The sequence below is a fragment of the Mixophyes fleayi genome, chromosome 11 (assembly GCF_038048845.1).
Source record: "Mixophyes fleayi isolate aMixFle1 chromosome 11, aMixFle1.hap1, whole genome shotgun sequence".
Classification (NCBI taxonomy): domain Eukaryota; kingdom Metazoa; phylum Chordata; class Amphibia; order Anura; family Limnodynastidae; genus Mixophyes; species Mixophyes fleayi.
Genome location: NC_134412.1, coordinates 96,010,630 through 96,033,259, shown reverse-complemented (window position 1 = coordinate 96,033,259; position 22,630 = coordinate 96,010,630). Strand labels below are relative to the sequence as shown.

At 39.1% G+C, this 22,630-nt stretch overlaps 1 protein-coding gene and 1 long non-coding RNA gene across 6 annotated transcripts in view; one reads left to right on the top strand and one right to left on the bottom strand.

Moving 5' to 3' along the window:
* Window positions 1–22,630, top strand: part of KIRREL3 (kirre like nephrin family adhesion molecule 3) — a 541,498-nt gene that overhangs the window by 143,018 nt on the left and 375,850 nt on the right. The window lies entirely within an intron of this gene.
* Window positions 1–22,630, bottom strand: part of LOC142107219 (uncharacterized) — a 339,875-nt gene that overhangs the window by 211,640 nt on the left and 105,605 nt on the right. The window contains exon 8 of one of the 4 annotated variants that reach the window (XR_012679906.1): window positions 17,905–18,241. The exons of the other annotated variants lie outside the window; for them this stretch is intronic. This is a non-coding gene — a long non-coding RNA (uncharacterized LOC142107219). Of the gene's footprint in view, window positions 1–17,904; window positions 18,242–22,630 lie in introns of those variants that run through there. 4 annotated transcript variants of the gene reach the window in all.

Below are 22,630 nucleotides of genomic sequence, written 5' to 3'. Positions count from 1 at the left end.
GTACCACTCTATGAGCAGAAGATGCTATATTCAGTGTTTACAGTTACTCTATGGGGAAACACCAGTTTACTGAGTAATTACAACCTAAATGTATTTGAATCTGCCTGATTAATTATCACCCCGCAAAGTGAGATTCCACCTTGCATAAATCTACTGGCACAATTTAAAAACAGGTGTAATATAATATTACTATTTATATGGTTGGTTCGGTGAGGTTGGTAGGTTGGGTATTTATAGCACAGACATTAATAATGATTCTTTGATGCCAGACTCAAAGCCGCCCATGTTACATGGGCTTATAATTTTAAGAGAGTTGTGGAGTCACTTTCCTACTCTCACTAGTAGCTCTGACCTTAACGCAGCGTGAATGACCATAAATAGATAACTAGGTCATCTCATCAATGACTATACAGTCATGGCCAAAAGTTTTGAGAATGACACAAATATTATTTTTCACACAGTTTACTGCCTCAGTTTGTATGATGATAATTTGCATATACTCCAGAATGTAATGAAGAGTGATCAGATGAACGGCAATTAATTTATTTGCCATAACAATGAACTTTATCCCAAAAACAACATTTACACTGAATTTCAGCCCTGCCACAAAAGGACCAGCTGACATCAGGTCAGTGATTCATGTGTGTCATGCCAACAGTAAAGCATCCTGAGACCAATCATGCATGCGGTTGCTTCTCAGCCGACGGAGTGGGCTAACTCACAATTTTGCCTAAGACAACAGCCATGAATAAAGAAAGGTACAAAAACAGTGTCCAAGAGCAAGTTCTCCCAACCATCCAAGAACAGTTTGGTGATGAACAAGGCTTTTTCCAGCATGATGGAGCACCTTGCCATAAGGCAATAGTGATAACTAAGTGGCTCTGGGATCAAAACATCAAAATTTTGGGTCCATGGCCAGAAAACTCCCCAGACCTTAATCCCATTGAGAACTTGTGGCCAATCCTCATGAGGCGAGTGGACAAACAAAAACCCACAAATTCTGACAAACTCCAAGCATTGATTAGGCAATAATTGGCGGCCATCAGTCAGTATGTGGCCCAGAAGTTGATTGACAGCTGCCAGGGCGAATTGCAGAGGTCTTCACAAAGAAGGGTCAACACTGCAAATATTGACTCTTTGCATAAACTTAATGTAATTGTCAATAAAAGCATTTAGCGCTTATGAAATGTTTGTAATTTTACTTTAGTATACCATAGCAACATGTGACAAAAAGGTCTAAAAACACTGAAGCAGCAAACTGTGTGAAAATCAATACTTGTGTCATTCTCAACACTTTTGCCCATGACTGTACACACACACAGTTACACAAATAGTTTCCATACAGTTTCAGCTGATGTTCTCATAACGTGACCCGTTGCGTCCGATAATGTAACAGGCAGCCCCTATGTCGGACCAAAGACATCCTGTAAGAACCTGTGAAAATACCATGTTGCCCCAAACGTTTCTCTTCAGATGAATTCTGAACAAACGCTATGTATTAAGAGACTTATCCTGTGGGACTATGGACACCTACAGACCCTCGACACAGGGTCAGTTTAGTGGATGTTGTGTCGTTTTTGTTGGGCTTCTGAGAAACCAACACGGCCTCGGTGAAATAAATGATTCATGACATAACTGTGCAATGAATATGTTGTTTAATCACACAGACTGTCTCCACAATTGCTACTAAACTCCAGACACAATATATTTCTGTTTCAGAATTCATGTTCAGATGACAACAATATGATATTGCGTTATAATCCGGATACAATTTAATCTTCAGAACAACTATTACATGCTAGAGTGAGCAGTCTGTGCATGGGTTATTTGTTCCAAAGTAATATTTACCTAATATTTTGATGCGTATCTCTATAATAAATGAAACTATTTATACCCAGTTCATTAAAATTTATCAGGCGGCATGGAGAGTATCCGTATCTTGTCTGAGATAAGGGGTCTTGTTCAGTCTGTCTAGTAATTTCCACTGTTGTCAATGTTGCAGGAGAATGTATTGTCTAAAAACTGAACGGTTTGGTTCAGTGAACCTGAGTATTATTATAAAACAACACTAGATTGCTACTCCTAGAATCGAAGAGTATTAATATTCTTATCCATTGAAATAATTCTTGTAACGCCTCCCTCTGCGGCATTTCCTCTGATTAGCACTTTAAATTGTGTAAATAAAATCCTACTGAGTTGTATTTGTGTTTATTATCACTCACTGGTACTGCAGATAGTGGTCAGTATTGACATTGCATGACCAAGTATTATATATACTGTGCACTATCCTATCCTATAGTTATCCCTTAAATAATTTAAGCAGCACTCACTAATCTAGGTCCTGCTGGTTGGGAGTGGTTTATACTACTTTATAATTCACATCATAGTTTATAATTCTAATTATTGCTACTCATAAAAAAACAAAAAAAGGATTGCCGTTCATTCTTCAATTGTCATTCAGATGTGAAATATTTTATTTTTTAAATTGTGGATGCAAAGCTGTTTATATACTGTGGGGTAGATTTATCAAAGCTTCTAATGAGGAAGAGTGGAGTTGTTAACCATAGCAACCAATCATATTCTAGCTATCATTTATCTAGTACATTGTACAAAATGATAGCTAGAATTTGACTGGCTGCTATGGGCAACATCTCCACTTTTCCCTTTTAGGTTTGATAAATCTACCCCCAAATCTTTCAGGGTAAGACAACTAAGTGTAAACCTGGGACAGGTGAATAACCATACGGAGCTGTAAGTCACGCTGACGATTGCTCCTCTAAAGTATATCCTGGACAAGAGGTCGTAACAGGTATAGAAATCATACCTCTAAGACAATGTAAATATACCTATCACATAGCAGTCTACTGTCATCCTTTGATATAAAGTGATTTCAGAGGCTCCTGGTGGAAATGATGCAGTTGGAGTGTCACTTAGAGCAACATCACGCATCTTGCTTTACATCTCTATTTCCCCCTGAGTATTTAGTAAATCCAGTTGTCTGTTTGCTTTTTTCAACAGCTAGCAACAGGTGCGATGAACCATGTCAATAATATTGGGTTTACAGAGCTGTTTACATAGAAAAAATCATGTGTGTGTTATTGACAGAATCTGTGAGGTTTTGTGTATCCAACTTGTGACACAGATGTGTGTGAGTTAACACTTGCTATGCCTTCATCCAATAGGGTAGATTGTGATGTCATCGAGAATCTCTGTATAAAGGACTCGATTTAAATGTTATCCTTTCTAAGGGCGCTTTTAGTCAGTATGTGTCCCTATATTATTATTTCTCTGTTATTTTAATACCTTTAAAATTTGTTTTGTGTGTGTGTGTGTGTGTGTGTGTGTGTCTGTCTGTCTGTGTGTGTGTGTGTGTGTGTGTGTGCTAAACACACTATAGTCTGCTCTTGTCATATTGATACATAAGAATACAGAAAGATTTATCCTGTGTATAATTAGTGCAAATTAGCCTAATATGTGACATTTGCAGACAATAAGAAATGCATTAATATGAAAAATACAATGACCGAACATTGAGCAGTGGAAGTCAATACATTCTGCAGTATGGGCAGGATCTATGGACAGCTTCACTTGAACAAGATAGATTTTCTAATAGACAAAAATGTAAGTTAATTAATAAGTATATATATATATATAATGAATATAAAGGGAACACACTTTTTTTTACCAGAATAAGAAGAGAAGGATCATGCTTTCCTTTTTAAGTGTTAATTCCTTTCAGGGCTGTTTTGTGAATTTTAAAATGTTGTTGAAATGAATAATTATTGATAGGAGGTCTGTTATATAGTGCTGTCATGGCGTTTAATAGCCTCACATTTAAAGAAGACATGTACAGATGCACAGGCCATTAGGGTGCTTAATAGCAAGCTATAAAAATCACAGATAACGACTTTTCACCTATGACTTATGTTCAGTTTAATGGACTCACTCTAAAATATTGCATTATGGATTTCCCGCCAAAACACTATAACCAGCACAATAATAGCGGCTGCAGTATAATTCATCCCATTGTAAAATCTGACATCGCTTCATAGCTAATGTTATTATAGTCAAGGAACGTATACATATTCCTTAGTATCAATATTAAAGACACAAATGAGAAACAAGTAGAAAATTAGATTATCTGCACATTATTGAAAAAGTTTCAGGAGCTTTTCTTACTGTACAATTAACAACATTGGAATCTACTCTCCTGGACTCACAGAATAGGGTGACACCTCCTGGGCTCAAGAGCATACTTATTATTATTACCATTTATTTATATAGCGCCACTGATTCCGCAGCGCTGTACAGAGAACTCATTCACATCAGTCCCTGCCCCTTTGGGGCTCACAGTCTAAATTCCCTAACATACAGACACACACACACACACACACACACACACACACACAGTCATTTTTTTGGATAGCAGCCAGTTAACCTACTAGTATGTTTTTGGAGTGTGGGAGGAAACCCACGGTAACACGGGGAGAACATACAAACTCCTCACAGATAAGGCCATGGTTGGGAATTGAACTCATGACCCCAGTGCTGTAAGGCAGAAGTGCTAACCACTGAGCCACTGTGCTGCCCGTACTTCCACACTCTTCCAGAATGTCCAGGAGACTGACAACTTTTGAGGAACTCTCCCAGGAGAGCCCCCCCTCCCACTTCCCTAGTGGGCAGGGGCACTGATGGCACTTTCACTGCATCACCGCCTCCCCTGTACTTGCCACTTGGATCTCCAGGAGGGAAGGTCAAAAATGTCAACAAAGTATTGACGCAAGAGAGTGGACAAAACTCCCATAAGGGCGCTTACAACCCTCAAAGGTGACCAGGGATAGCGCTCGATGACACAAGTGGAGCCATCAAGCCCCGCTAACCTCAATGAACACCCAGTAGGCATGGTGACACAATTAGTGTGGTCATACGTGTGGATCATGTGACTGGCGTCAGTAAGTTTCTTCACTCATTTTCCTACCTCACCTCCGCATCTGACAAAGCTAGGTGTGAGAAGTATTTAAGTGTGATCAACTAACGCACAACTATTTTTCCAATGTTCTTAGAAAACCGCTCTGGAGGAAAATATTTTCACAAATAAGGGAAACAAGAATTTCAGTTTCAATGTGACACAATGTTACATTACAGTATTTGAACAATCGTCAAACATCTGTGTTAGTAAACACAACAACAAGCTTCGGCTAATCATGACCAACAGAACTATCAGTGAAGTAAATGGGCAGCACAGACATGCTAATCGGTCTGTATTTGCCACTGAAATATGTGTGTAAATTGATATCACACAAGTCTTCTTGAGACCCATACACAACCTATAGCGCATGTTTGCAAACCTTCAAATGAACTATATAAACTCGTCCATTGACGCACAAATAAATACAATGTTAGTGGTGATGGGTACAAAAAACACAAAGGGTTAATTGACAGTGAAAATAAATCTGAGCTCATTAAAACATCAATAACCAGGACAACAGGTTTCAGGGCGAGGCGATAGCTTAGAAATTGAATAGATCCACTTAGTTCATTCAAAGCTGAGATGTCTCTCTCTTTTGTCATCAAAATGCATGTTTTGCAAATGACTCGATTAACATTTAAAAGGCCGCTCCTCATTTCTGCTTGCGGCCATCACAGAGCGGAGAATAAAAGCAGACCCCGCTATCGCATCCCTCCGCCACATGGTCGGCTTATATAGATCAATTCACAGAAATCCATCTGTGAAAGGTGCATAGAAACCCTGACTTGGTTTAATTTGACTTTTATTTTCAGGTATGGATTATGTTATTATACAAGAGAAATAATCCATTAATTCCAGTACTTAAAAGTGATCAGACAAGAACTTAGCTGCTGACATGGCGGGAAGAAACATCACATAAAAATGGAAAGCTATATTAAGTATCACTGGATCCGGATAGTTACAACAATAACAATCGCTGCATACGTGCGCACGTGTCAGCCAGCTCGGTGTCTGTGCACGCACAGTGGAACAGAAAGCTCAAATTTGCTCTTTCACTTCCACTGAGAAAAATGTTTATAAATATATAAAAATTATATAAAAGAAATGTTTCAAAAACTTTACACATCAACACACACATAAAAGAATAAAGCATCTGTTATTGCAATGCTGAGATGGTGATAACAGAACAGGTATTATAACGGTACATATACAGCTGCCATACGTGTTAAATAGAATTCCCAATTTCAAGACACGAGGTAGCCATCGCTAGGCGAAACTATTGTATGATGTATTGAGTTAAATGAGAAAAGAAGAGCTCTATCGCTGATAAATAAATCCCTTGGTATTGGATGATGTTCACTAAGTTTATATCACGTTTTACTTAAATGGGTGATGATGGTAGAGTCTCCTTGGCTGGATGGTGAAGCCCGGTCCTATGTTGCTCTGATGTACGCTAACAGCGCTAGCCTGTAAGAAGCAGTGGTCTTGTTGTGGCTCCTCATTCTTCCTTACTAATGTTAGAAAGTTGTCTAGGAAACGTTTGTGTCTCTAGCGACCTCTCTATGCACAGTAATAGCAGCAACAACACTGAAGGTAGCAAGAACTGCAACAAAGTTTACAATCCTGTGTATCACCTTTAAGAATGGCCGTTTTTAGACAAAATAAAGCCCAGGGTAAAAACTAAGGTGGGAATCTGCTAATGAGAGCCAACAATACATTTAGATATAAATAAACATTTTTACTGTAACCCCAATGACCATGGACATCAGTCAGCCAATAAAGTCACCCTGGCACATGCAGATGTACCCACTGCCCATCCATCCCAGTGTTAGCCATTGTACATCCAATCGTGTAGCCACCCAATCAGATCCATCTATGCATCTGTCATCTTGCCGGACATCGAGTAACTGAATGCAGAGGTGGAACCCACTCCACAAATACCTTCATCCATAGGCTAAATAATACCTGTTTGATTAATGGAGTAGAGGGCACCCTCTATGTACCCTGTAAGCTGTACTCTCTGGAGGAGCGAAAACTTATTTTTGTAGGGAAAGGTCAGCGCTCAGCGAGTCTTTATCCAGAACATAGCTATGGAGCGGGTGAAACAATGAAAGCTATCAGTGTACAACATTACACGTATCCCTGCAATCTGTGACATCATCTGCCACATGTACTTATATTATTGTCATGTGGGAGGGAGAGATGGCTAATCAGCATTTCACATCATAATATTAGGAGAATTAATACTGAGAGCCACTCATTCCAGGCTGTCAGTTCCACAACTTTACTGCAAATCCTTTCTTAATATAGAAGTTCATTATTTCTATTTTCATTACTTATAGACATGTTTCTGTATTCTGGTTTAGGGTATCCAGATACAGTACAATGCCTATCAGCCACAGGGAGCCTCAATAATGTTGAGGTGTCATGGAGCAGTGCGACGAGTAGCTTATTTCATCACTTAGGAAAATGCTGATTGACTGGAGCTGTAATAGAGCTGAACAAGTGCCTCAGGGGAAAGTGAACTTACTGGACCCAGTGACTTCATTCTGTCAGCGCTGCTGCATGTTAAAGTATTCTAAAATGTGCTGTTCTTATAATCCCATCCAACGTATCAGGGACATAAAGGAACTGTGGGCTAATCCCCTGATTGGATTGTTCCCAGACCATGAACAATACCTGTATGTGCAGCAGTGCACAGTGTGATGTATTATGGGTAGCACGGTGGCCTAGTGGTGAGTTCGATTCCCGACCATGGCCTTATCTGTGTGGAGTTTGTATGTTCTCCCCGTGTTTGCGTGGGTTTCCTCCGGGTGCTCTGGTTTCCTCCCACACTCCAAAAAAACCCAAAACATACTGGTAGGTTAATTGGCTGCTATCAAAATTGACCCTAGTCTCTCCCTGTCTGTATGTCTCCCTCCCTGTCTGTTTGTCTCCCTCTCTGTCTGTCTGTGTGTGTCTACATTAGGGAATTTAGACTGTAAGCTCCAATGGGGCAGGGACTGATGTGAGTGAGTTCTCTGTGCAGCGCTGCGGAATCAGTGGCGCTATATAAATAAATGATGATGATGATGATGATCAGTAAAAGAGCTAGATCTAATAATGGGCTACAAAAACATGGTGGAGATACAAATTCCTTCATTTTACGGAGGACACACACCAGGGTTTCAGGCCACATGATTTTACTGTGATTTATTAATATCACTTCTTAAATTATGAGATCATTTGTAATCTACAGTGTATAAGCCAACCACCACAATGCCTGCACCACTCGCCCATTGCTCTGGGCCCCTGTTTTAGGCTGTCCTGTTGGTCAGTTTACAGCAATTATATAACAATGTGGAGTAAATTATTGTTTGTCATCTCCTATAAACAAAACCACACTTTTCACACACCCCTACAGTCATCGTACTGTCGCTAACCCTCAGATTTATGTTACACAGAGGAAAGTAAGCAAAAGAAATGCATTGTTCCACTGACATGCCTGGCAAACAAGTGCCCTTACTGCTAGAATATCAAACAAGCAGGGGGTGCTTCCATGATGCGTTATCCAAACTACAGAGGGATTGGATGAGGATCACTGTGTCTGAGGGTTACTCTTTGTTGGCTGATCCGCAGAGACGTCAGGAGCAAACCTGCAAGTGACTATGAAATGCTAAAAAATTTATTTATTTATGGTATGTGCAAAATTTGTGTTTTTTTTCTTTATAAAATTGTATTTTTGGTAACGCACCATGGAAGCACCCCGTTTGTTTGATTTTATAGAATCCAGATGTACCAGTAGACTAAAGTCCACTTGGTTTGTATAACTCAGTGAGAAGGACTTTTGCATTTACACTGAGAATCAGGTGCTATACAAATGAATTACTATTAGCTTGCGCACTGTGAACCCTGTGTCCTTACTTGTGCTACTTTTCTCTATGAACAAACATCAACATTAGAATTAGTAAATCATTTTGCATAGGTGTGCCTATACCTATCCATTTAAATTTCAATGTAATGGCACTTTGGGGTCACGGATAAAAAATGACTCACTAGAACCCGCTGAGAATGTCGCCCGTTGCTGTATTGGCCTTGCACATACGGCTCATTGGCTTTGAGCTGTACATTACCTTGCACCAACCACAATGTGCAGTCTAGTATTGTGTGAGTTAGAAAAAGCCTAAAAAAAATCCATTTGTATGCATAATCCGTCACTGTACTTACCAACATTGTAGGCTTCAATTCATAAATAGAGGTCAAACAATAATGCAAAGCTGCATTCAAGGAAACTGAACATTTATTCATCAATACTAATGTAATTGCTCTAAAGAAATATTATAGATATTCTGTAGATTTGTAGGTGGTTATTCAATACTGGAGGTTATGTTGGCCTTCCAATTAATGACCTGTAATTTGGGCAATACAATCAGTTAATGTGATCAGGGACACCGGAGCAGTCCAGCAATCCTCGAACCCCAACTTACATTTATACACTCGCTTCCTAATGAAAATGTAATAATTCCAAATAGTAAAATGTGTCTATTGCTGTCTGGCTGCACACTCAGTTACCTCTGTCAGGTTGTGAAGACAGAATCACGTTAGCATTGTCACACAGCTAATCTGTCTAACAAGGACATGGCTTCCACCTTGTAACAGGACCAGGTATCTTAAGACTTAAGAGGTGCTCTGGAGCATGGTGAATATCTGAATTACAATGGATTGTTTGTTTTCTTTGATTAACATGAAGTTACGAGCTCTATAATAGAGACAGAGAGTAGAATGAAATGTATCAGCAATTCAATAATGATCAGTGTGACATAACTAGAGAGGCCTGGGTGCTCACACAACTGATTCTCCGTATCTTACCAGATAGGTCCAACGCACCAACATAGAACTAGCAGAGTGAGCTCTGAGGATGTAATCATAATTAACTATCTATGTCAGCATTACTGTAATATAACACTGTTTTCTACCATTTATTTAAAATGGAATTTTGCATTGCTGTCTGTGGGAACATCCCACAGGTATCAGGATCAGTGATGGAACTACCGCTTATAAATGGGGTGTGGCTACTACGGGTCCTAGAGGGCGTGCCAATGCTGGTCCATCCTCCGAGGAAGAGCTGGGACCTATTCTGAGCATGAGCAGGTCTGCATACTCAGAAGAGCAGAGTGGAGACCTCTAGAAGATACACATGGGGCCACCCGCAAATATTGCAGTGGGGCTCAGCAGGATAGTCTTTTGCTGGGTCTGGGCGATGACATTTCGAGCACTTGGCATGTTAAGTCTGTTTCTAAAACAACTGCTATAAATCATGCTCATGACTTGTGATTTTTTTAGTGTAAGCTGTAATGAGGATCACACAAGTATAAAGATGAGAGATTAATAATCTTCCATTTCTTATCTTCTGTCAGTTTACACATCCTCCGCATACATTACAATATCACTCCTATAAGACTCATTACACGCTCAAACGAGCAACGGGTTCTCCGCTGATCTTTATGGCATGGTTTCCAAGACGTTCACAAAAAGTCTATAGGATCAAAGCAAGAAAATAAACATCTTTATAGAAAATATTTTGAGTATACAACCACGTAAATGATATATTTTTTATTCTAGGTATTTATGTGCTTTTAACTGTAAATATCTCAGAAATGACCCCTGGACTCCAACAGCCATCGGTGACATTGAATTCTGTATCTGTTCCCTGCAGAACCCGGATCCTATTCATCTTGGCCTTGAATTCAGATAGGAAGCAACAAAACAGCCTTTTGTTAAGAAGTCGACAGTCTTATTAGCTCCCTTGAACTAATTTAACTATGATAAAAGCAAGGCTATTATTATATGTAATTTATAGGTGAGGTGCAGTTTGTTGGGTCTTGTGTGGATGTATTACTGTGGCTTCTTCTCTCTTCCAGCCTGTTCATACTGGGCATGGTGACATTCTCTAATGAGGTCTAACTGTTGTTCTGCAGGGCAGGGTCACTAAATTAATATCAGGTAATAACATTACATTATCCAGGTCGCACTGTGTGACAATCAGCTAGAATGGTCTGACAACAGAAATTGATGTTTCTCCAGATATCTGTCTCATAATTTCTGGATTAATCCTCAGCATAATGGTATAGGTGTTAATACAACTCTGCCATCTTTCACATCTGTGCAATTATCTTATGTATATGGGCATGATTCTGTAACATGTGTTGTGATTAATAAAATCTTTAATGTTTTTGCAATACTAGTGCTGGTTTGCTTGAATTTTTATGAACACTGTCTCTCTACAAGTACCTGTTTGGCCCGTGCATATATATATATATATATATAAAAAATAACTGAAACTTGTCAGATGACATTTATAGCACCCCATTATATACTGTAATACCATACCATAGGATGAACTATTTAATCATGGCAATTAAAATAATAATACATCTTAATAAGTTTAACAAAATTTAATTAGAAAAATTGGATCACAGAAAACCGCATTGTGAATATTTGAGTATAATTAGCAATTAGAAATAGAAGTTGTATACATACCTGCTGAACCGTAGTGAGAAAATCCATTATGAGAAGTACAAGCATTCATCACAGACGTTGGTCTGGTATTAACCCATAGACGGTTATTGTATAAATGATATATAGCGTGGGAGTTTTGGCAGAAAGATGGTGTCATGGGCCTTTTACACAGATAATGTGACATCAGGTGGTTTAGTCTGGTTATATAAATACTCAACAGCTAACAGTTCCTTGGTGGCATTAAATATTTCATGAAATGTATTTCATCCAGGGTTACATCACTGAGTAAAGAAACTATAGGGCTTATTTTTCAAAATGAGGAGATACAAAATGTTTTTGTTTATATATTATTAGTTATCAATAAAATTTCACAGAGGCGGAAAGGGGAGGTAAGGGGTAACTTATTGCCGATGTGAGTAAGCGCACCTGTCTAACACTCTATAGTACTGAAAGCCCAGAATAAGGTTTTCAATTCCACTTGGTAAGAAAAAAAATTGTAACTAAAAATAGCTGAAAATAGATAAAATATACATAAAAAGAAAAAAATATTTTAAACTATTTATACATTGAAAATATGTTTTATTCAAAGAATAAAGTATTTTCTATATGATTTTCTTCTACTATCCCCATCCTAAGATGGTGGTAACAGAACAAGTATTTTTATGGTACATGTACCACCGCAATCTTTCATAAATAGGCACAGGGAAGCCAGGACTAGTGAAAAACAGCAGATTTAAACAGCAAGTGGGGCTTTTCGACCTTGTTAAATAAATGAAGCATAAGCAGTTTGCAGTGGATGGGAGGATTCTGTCACAATGGCGCAGGTCCTGTTTACTGAGCGGATATAATATGTACCAGATTATGACCCACAAACTCCTGTCCTTGTCCACTGCAACCTGCCATAAATTAAAGATTTTCTTTCTGAAGCTCACGTAATTTAATATGCATCTTAGGCATTAACATGTGGCACCTCTAAGCATTATAAACCCATTGTATTATACGGTGTTAAATAAAAAAATCTTTTTAAAATGGGTCTGAAAATAGGACACAGGGCAGTGCCAAATGAAACAGATCACAGGGTCATGTGGCATTGTACAGGGTTAATTTGAGGGGCAATCTATTTTTAATGGACTCATTTTATTCTGCACATAGTTAATTAAATTAATTTGTAGTATAAAAAAAATCATGCCAGTCTTGCATAACTTTAATCAGGCATATGAGAGTTTAAATCAAGAGGTTAGTACAGGCAGGGAAACATGTAAAAATAGCCTGTTCAAACTCGCTTTCTGCACAAGAGCGAGGCTTATTGCTGTGCGGATGTGTAGGTGGTTATCATTCCAATCTGCTTGATAGAAAACACAAATGTAGGGATTTTAAATACACTACACAGATTTTACATGGACTTCCCTAAACGCCATTGTACAAATGAGCAAAGTAGCAAAGTGCAGTGTTTGTTCTGCAGAGAGATCTACAAGCTGAGAGCTGTAAATGCGAGGTCAGACATAACCACTGCTGACAGTCATCTACCACATGTCAGAAAATGTGCCATTAATGTATAAAATAACCGGAACATTAGTGGCCATCAATGACATGGAGAACGAAAATGTAAGGCCATGGTCACTGCTCTGTAGTCAGCTGGTGCCAGCCCCCTAATACTCCTACATTACCCTCCACTGAGTACTCTGCAAGATCTGTATAATAGAGGGGTGGGATTGGATATGTGACTGTGGGATATCATCGCTTTGCGTAAACCCTAGCGGGAAGGGGTTTGGTGTATGAAATAGTAGCAGCTGCCTTCCTAATATCTCTATCACGGCTGGAAATGTAAGCATCATGCCAGTGAAAGATTCGGACTATCACCTACTGATAGGGACAATCCAGTGTATGGTTCCTGGTCACCAACCATGGTGACTCAATGCATGACATGGTATCCACAGCTTAGTACACCTCAAAGAGGTGTAAGGTGAAGGCAATATACATACACCCACCAAACAATAATTGTATTGTGATGACAGTTCCTGATATAAGGCTCTAATAAGAATGATTGTGTGTTATACTCATGCACATTTGTAATCACTTTCAGTCTTCACATACATACAGTGCCGTAAGTAATCCTTACATTACTAGAATCTGTAAATCTTTTTAACCTACTGGAGCCATTCCACAGTTTAATTTATAGCCTGAGAAAATGTTACATATTGAATTTATGCCATCTTCAGACATATTTACAGAGATGAAACTTGTCACATATCAACAAACAACTCAGATTGAGTAGTGTAAATTTTGTAACAATTACCACTTCACAGTGTAATTCTTTATTTAAATTATTATTATTTAGGGCCTCTCTCCCATTGTATTACAGTAGCATTGTTCTTGCAGTTTTTCTTCTATACAAATAATTTGGATAGTTATTTTCTACCCCCTCTAGGGATTTGTAGAACATTACCATGTCCCATCTATCTCACCATGAGATAAAGGTAAAGAAAGTTCCAGATGCAAAAATAGAACCACGACGCTGGGTGTGAGCAGAGATTACCCAGCAGGTTGTGGGTTAAGATGGAAGCTTTGTGAAAGCCTGTCATGCAGATCAAGCTGTCTCCGTGTGCAGAGAGAGAGAGAGAATAAAGACAGATGTGTTCATGCTAGAGGAAAATTGATTGTTTTCAATTGATATTCATCTATTATTTTGGAATGCAGAATGAATAGAAGTTTCTGCAGGTCACAGATGCTAAGAAGCCTTTTTCTTGGCGAGCTGGTGTCAGATTTGATTTATGAAGTGCAGCTTTGGGCTTGTTAGCACAATATGTGTCAGTCTCCTGGTGGTGTGCCCACATTCCTTCATCTATAGATTCCACCCATAGAAATGAAAGAGCCCCGAGCACCTATATTTCATGACACAGATTCTGCAGCACAAAGTTATCCAGAGCTGATATTTGCAGGATTTCTTTTGTGTCATCTGTTTTGATGGAATAAAAGGTCAAGAGAACCGAGTTGTGTGTGTGAGTGACGTAAAAAAGGAAGTTGCTGAACCATCATTAAATGCTCCTGCACACTAACCGGCGCCCAGGCCCATAATTCCCTCGCTCACTTTATTCACATACTCAGTTTCTAGCAATATAAAGAAATACCAGAGTTTAAAAAGTGTTTATGCTGAAGACATTTTAATAAACTAATAGTTTTAATAAACTAATTACTGCTAATTACTGTGCAACATAATCCTATAACGACGCTTTTTCTGGCATGCTGTTTTGAGGATTATATCAAACACATAGGCCTTGTGTCACAGAAGCCATGCCATGGTTAACCCTGATTAGCGGGAAGTCTGGGAATTTATTATGAGAATTGCGTAACTACAACCTCGCGATTCCAGCAGGACGGTCACGGTTTTCCTCTCCTGTCCTGACGTCTCCCACTTATGTTCCAAACTACCCCAAGTTTCCCAGTGTCTAGAGCCACTATTGGAACTTGGGACTGTTAGAGCCAAGATAGACCAGATAGCAAATGGAAATGTACCATAAGGCTTGTATGAGTCACATTCTCAGTCCACTACAGCAGGAGCTCCAGACAGATAAGTGACCCATAGCTGTGGGTATTTTCCGCTTTAGCTGCCACAGCAATAAAATCATTTTAAATTCCATTGATAACTATTAAAAAATAACACTTATGACCACAATAAGTTTAATTCCTGATAAATAGGGCAATATATCCCTTCTGAGAATAGCATAAGATTACCATTGTAAATAACCAAATTGCAGCAAAGCTTTATGAGCACTGTTGGGAGGTATGAGAACTGTTATACACAGTTTTCCTCCTTCCAGTTAGTGTCTGTTTTGGGGTGCTGGATACCGAGACAGGAGCTTGCTGAAGACAAGATGGGGCAACTTCTTTCAGGGTAGCACAAACGGCAATTGTCCAATCACAGAAGACAGTCTTTATTTGTGCCCTCTCCATAGATCATAGTAAAATATTTGCATACGTCCCATGCAAGCAGTATAAGTGCTACAACAACCTGTAGAGATCTTGTCCTTCGGCAGTGTCAGAATGCTCATACCGACACCGTCCCCGGTTATGCAGCAAATAAATAAATGACATTTTTTAAGGTAATGAGCGGGGGGCACCAATTTCAATAAAACAGATGTGGCACTGTCAGTCACTTGTGAAGATCAGGATAAATGGTCCCAGAGATAATGACATGGTGGGTGTGAGGTATCAGTGACAGCACTGGAGAGAATTGAAATACATTCACATCTACATATCAGAGCGGAGGCACCATGAATATAAGGCTGACTCACTCATGCCTGTTGTTGCATTATACAAACATGAAAAGATTTCTGCAGTAACTAGGGCTATGAAATGAGGCTGCTCCTCACTCTCACTTTGCTAACTCTCTTATAAAAAATATAATTGTTTATGGAATTTATTACAGCCAGAGAAATATTTATCATGATGGAGGTATTATAAAGGGATCCCTCAATATAAGCACGGGGCGATCCCACTCCATTTTAATATAAAGAGGAAGGTGATCGGAGAACTAGGGTTGAAAATTCATTATAATAAGGGACACATATGAATAACAGGCTTTGTGGTTGGCTAATTGGGTTACCTAGTGTCACTTCTAAATATCTGGTTCCCCATGCAAGGGGTACTCCAGCCTGGTAAATATAACGCAAAGTAACACTATATTTATTAGTGAAGAATAAAACATACACAAAACTAATAAGAAAGGTATTTTTAAAACATTTCAATTATTCAGAAATGGCTTTGTATACCTTTACTGAGGTTAGGTAGCACTTTGTATATACAAAGTACCCCTTAATGTGGGTACATTTATTCAAACACACTTTAGGGGTACATGGTAAACATGTACCTTTACATGGGGGTACATGTTAAATGAGAGAAACTCTGTTCTGACACATGATTCCCATCTTAAAGGAATGAGTTGTCAAGCTCATCAGGAAAGTATCAGGGACTATATAGGTAAGACTTATAGAAACGTTTCAACCCCCACTGGGAGTTACAGTGATATCATCATTTATTTATATAGCGCCACTAATACCACAGCGCTGTACATAGAACTCACTTACGTCAGTCCCTGTCCCATTGAAGCTTACAGGCTAAATAAATTCCCTAACATACACAGACAGACAGAGAAAGAGACTAAGGGCTAGATTTACTAAGCTGCGGGTTTGAAAAAGTGGGGATGTTGCCTATAGCAACCAATCAGATTCTAGCTTTCATTTATTTAGTACTTTCTACAAAGTGACAGCTAGAATCTGATTGGTTGCTATAGGCAACATCCCCAGTTTTTCAAACCCGCAGTTTAGTAAATCTAGCCCTAAGGGTAATTTGAGAGCAGCCAATTAACCTATCAGTATTATTTTGAAGTTAGAAACAGTGTTAGAAACAAGTTGTGTTACTGACACCTATTCAGCTACAGCAAAGGTAACTTTAATTCAATTGCCGTCTAGTTACATAACTATATCATGAGCCCTAAGCTGTGATGGTCAATGTACAAGGAACATGACAGAATGACGGGATCACAGCACAAGGAGGGCACGGGAGAGCAGATGAGGTTTCTAAACTGACAATGGCATTTATAAAGTTAAACTGCACTTGGCTACATATTAACAATATTAATAATTAACTAAAAGTAGCTTGTGACTATGGCTTGACTTGGAACAATGGCAGATGCATTGAGTGTAGAAATAAGATTACACAGACAAATACTAAATTATTGTGGATGGAATTTGTACTGTACCTCTAGGTATCTGCTGGTAAATCATGCTGGAGCTTGTAGTTTCACAAGATCTTTGAGGGCCACAGGTTGGCCAGGCCTGCTCTGGGCTCTCCGCTTCATCCAGAACTTCGGTCTCACAAGTTCCCCTTGACATGTCTACTAGATAGTCCCTACTTTCTGTGTAAGATATTTCCATCACTGAGAGCGTTAGGACTACCATGCATATCTTCTAATATATTTATAATGATGTAGATATTGGGTGGCATTTTCTTTTACATTGGTGGAAGAAGCAAAATTCTCCCCCATTCATTAGATAAAAAAAAATATAGTGAGGAATAAGCTCCCGTGTGGAAAATAAGGTACGTTGTCCTTGTTTTTCTAAATATATAAAGTGGAAGCAGATATGACATATAAATGGTGAACATTTCTCTTTACATAGTCTAATCTTGGATAGTCTAATGATCGCAGTGATATTTGGGGAAATCTGACAGATGAATCACAGGGAGCTAGTGGACACTGATGAGAACATGCAACCAGAAAAGGTCAGACGGAGGAGCGGGGACAAAGCAGTGACAATGACAGGGGTGGAGAACTCAGGTGAAGAAATAATTAAAATGATTCTCAGGACAAGCCCAGTGAAATGAGAGAACTGTAATATCCTATCCTGGCTCCACTGTGTCCGATCTGTCCTTCTGACATTTAATCTGTCATACAAGCACCAGGAAAAGGTTTCATTTACCTTTCAAGAGACAACGGAGAAATGAATCTGAGCATTTATCCACATTTTTTTATTTTGATTGCAGAAACTTACTGAATATTAAGCATAAGCTGGTGAAAGAGTTGTATCCAAGTGCAGCAAAGTTGTGAGCCGCCAATTCTCACACTGTGGTCGTTCCATCACTGATAGCCGTCCCATCATACTCAGACAGACATCAGACGTTGTAGTTGTGATTACTAGGCCAAGCTATCACATCATGCAATCTGTTTGGGGGATGGCACGTTCTTCTATATGGCCACTGGACGATCATGTGACCAGCCTGCAATATCAGAATTCAATAAGATTTTCACTGGACAGAATGATCATTTGGGAGCCATGGATGATATGATGTTGAGATAATAGAACAGGGTCCTCCCTACACTTTGTTTTCACATAAACATTTGTTTTGTCTACATAGCATGTCCCTGTTTATTGTATACCCAGTGTGGCCCACTTTCTGGTGCTGGGGATCACTGTGGAGCTTTACAAATCAACGACAATAATAATATTTCTCTTCCACAAAAAAATTCTTAGATGCACTCTGACAGTGACCGTAGGAGCAAGAGCTTATGATCACTGGGCAGCACTGTGGCTAAGTGGTTAGCACTTCTGCCTCACAGCGCTGGGGTCATGAGTTCAATTCCCGACCATGGCCTTATCTGTGAGGAGTTTGTATGTTCTCCTCGTGTTTGCGTGGGTTTCCTCCAGGTGCTCTGGTTTCCTCCCACACTCCAAAAACATACTGGTAGGTAAATTGGCTGCTATCAGAATTGACCCTAGTCTGTGTGTCTTTCTGTCTGTCTGTGTGTGTGTGTGTTAGGGTTTTTTTTGTAAGCTACTATGGGACAGGGACTGATGTGAATAAGTTCTCTGTACAGCGCTGCGGGATCAGTGGCGCTATATAAATAAATGGTGATGATGTCAGTGTGTATAATATTCTCTTCCTCATTCATGTTTAGAAGTGCTCCTCACAATGACCATAGGAGGAGGAGGTTGATGATTATGCCTATAAGATATTCCTCCTTGTCATTACTTTGTATAGCAGTGCTTCTCACAGTGCTAGGAGGAGCTCATGTCTGTATGAATGTATCACATCCCCCCTCCTCATTACTTTGTATAGCAGTGCTTCTCACAGTGCTAGGAGGAGCTCATGTCTGTATAAATGTATCACATCCCCCCTCCTCATTACCTTGTATAGCAGTGCTTCTCACAGTGACTGTATGAGGAGGAGCTCAATGATCATGTCTGTATGTATCACCTCCCCCTCCTCATTACCTTGTATAGCAGTGCTTCTCACAGTGACTGTATGAGGAGGAGCTCAATGATCATGTCTGTATGTATCACCTCCCCCTCCTCATTACCTTGTATAGCAGTGCTTCTCACAGTGACTGTATGAGGAGGAGCTCAATGATCATGTCTGTATGTATCACCTCCCCCTCCTCATTACCTTGTATAGCAGTGCTTCTCACAGTGACTGTATGAGGAGGAGCTCAATGATCATGTCTGTATGTATCACCTCCCCCTCCTCATTACCTTGTATAGCAGTGCTTCTCACAGTGACTGTATGAGGAGGAGCTCAATGATCATGTCTGTATGTATCACCTCCCCCTCCTCATTACCTTGTATAGCAGTGCTTCTCACAGTGACTGTAGAACTCTCCAGCGCCGTAACTAGGGGAGTGCAATAGGGGTGACCACCCAGGGCTCAATGGTGAAGGGGGGCGCAGCTCATGAATATTTTAGACATAATTGAGTTGTGGGGGGCGGCATTTTAAAAAATATTGTTGGATTCTGTTAGGAATGCCAAGAACTTCAGTTCTGCTCAGTGCACCATAACCTCAGGTCCGGCTGTAAGTTGTTGTATTACCTTTAGCAGTGTCCTGGTGTCTGGCGTTGTAATGCGATATATAGGTCTCCTACTATTACTGAACGATGTGGTCATCTAATAAGTGCTGCATACAATTGGCTACTTTGCCTCTCTCAGCATCGTAGCAGTAATATTATCATGTTAAACAATAAATTACATGTATAGATTTATATTATTGCAGAAGTAAAACCAGCTGAGTATAGCAACGAATACCAAATAGCCCCCTTTCGTTCCTCACGGACCTAGCAACAATAAAGTACAAATGTTATGTGTTACTGGAAGTGCACTGAGCCAATTATATCCCTCATAGCAGCTTCCCCTAATGTGCTATAATTAATCCTCAGTCTTCTGACCTAGCAACCTGATATTACTGTATGTTAATATAAATCTATCTTGTATTTCAGTCTGGACGTTCCTGGTCTTTTGTGACATCTGACCTTTTCATTCGATTCTACATTATTGCTAATATCATCCATATATGCACTGGGATTTAAATGTCTCAATTAACCCTTTCATTAACCTATCATGTTACAAGAGTAATTAGCTAATTATGCTGTCTGTTCCCATTTTGCTGTGCATTAATCATCTACCTGCAGAAGTTTAAGGTGATAATCAAAACACATTTTACTTTAGCTGAGTTACTGGTTAATCCAAACCTCCTTCTCCAGATACTGTAGCCTTGGTAATAAAAATAATAATAATTATAGCATTCAGTTGTGAATATACATGCTTATACATCGATGTACTATGCTTACACTGATATAGGAGGGGTAAAAGAAGGAGATTATATATCTGTGTAGCTTCCACCAATTACTAATGATGAAAGGTGCAAATTGTTCGCGGCTTAAAATACAGCAACAATTGCAATGGTTGTGTAAGTGCAGTCATGGCCCAACTGTTCTTACCTAATAGCATCTCTCTATTTGGTTTGACTGTCGAACAATCAGACCTTTCCAATTTAGCCACTTTTAAGGCAAAAGTGTTGCTGGAATTAGATATTTAACCAATGAGAAAACAAAATGTTACTAGACCATTACATTGAACAACATCAAAGGAAGCCACACAACCTCTGATCATGAAAAACGCAATTATGCCAACAGCACTGTCACCATATACAATGATCCACAAGGAATAATGTGCAAAGGAACTTGTTTGTAAGTTGTGTAATGTGTCATTTGTTGAATAACAAAGGACTCCTGACAAATTGTGTCAGCTGTCTGCACAAATATATGACCTATATATCACACTAAATAAAATATTGTTATTATCCACCAACATATTTCAAATGTAATCTTAAGTTTTTTTTTATATAAGTTAGAAAATCCATCTGCACCATGGAGAGCTGACATCTCTCTCCAGCTCAGCTGTCCTTGACAACCATCTCAATGATGCAGTTGTCGATCTCTGACTTTTCTTACTATTATTGACAGTGAACACATCCACTAAAGACACATCACAATGTATATAACGTTATTATACCACACCGGTGTACTTACGTACAGTGTGACAAGGTAGATTGTGCTTTGGAATGATAATGGTTCATCACTGAAGTGTACACAATAATGTGATATTGGGCCAAACAGTCATTTATTGTGTGATTGGCCTGATAATTGTCTGAAAACCCTGTAGTGTGTAAAGTATGTCTTGACCAAAAAGCAGCTGACCCACAGTGAGTGACAGAAAGGTTGAAATGAAAAATAATAATAGATTCCTGGGGGTAAATGTATCATACCCCGGTTTTGTCAACTCCCGTGAGTTCGGCGTCTTCGCAGCTTAAATTTAAAGCGGCGCTGCCTTGTAAACTTCCCTTTACAAGGCAGCGCCGCTTTAAATTTAAGCTGCAAAGACGCCAAACTTGCGGGAGTTGACAAAACCGGGGTATGATACATTTACCCCCTGATCTTTAAAGATGGCGGTAGAGTGTGCGGTCGCCAGCCATGTACTACAAATTAGGTGAAGCATTTAATAGTTAAATTGGTCTAGGGAGACTCCGTAATATTATTTTATAAATGCTGCATGACATTGTGATGCAAAGATGAAAACCTGACTAAATCAAATGTTGTTATTCTTTACAAAGCTAAGAATATTCCACGTCTGGTCAATGTTGTCTATTCTTGTAGCTATCTCTCTATGCCTTAATTCAACAGCCTTTAATTGATAGATTTCCTCTCTGATGGTTTAATGGATTCACAAACACTTACCTGGGACAGTCCTCACGTATTAAGCGATGTTTGAAAAAAAAATAAAACCACAAATGAATTTATCAGCAAAAATGTTTTTATGACACTGCGGAATCTTGTTGTAATTTTCTTATGGGAAAAAGCTACAAATATATGTAATAACTAGTTATTATTCACTTGGGTGTAATATTCCATTATAAAGTATGTTAACAATAAATCACCTGGGCACCATCTGGACAGGCCGTCACAGGTAAAGGGATAATTCATGGCAATAAGGATTATGATGTATCTGTTTTGGAAACTTCTGAATTTAGATGACAGAAAACAGGAGGTAAATTATGTATATGGTAACATTTGTAATTACCAGGTAGCACAGCAGTTTATGATGAAATATTAGGTCTTATTTAGAGTTTTATAGTCCGGATTCACATGTGCTAAGGCCCAGAAGAAACATTTAGCTGCAGAACTAAAGTTTGATTTGAGAAGGGTGACCTAGGAATCAGATATTATTTGGCTCATCAGTGGGAGAATTATTAACCATGTAATGTACTGAACATTTACTGCCTCTGTTGGGATGTTTACATTGCTTTACAAAATATAAGAAAACTGGGACAACTTTTTGT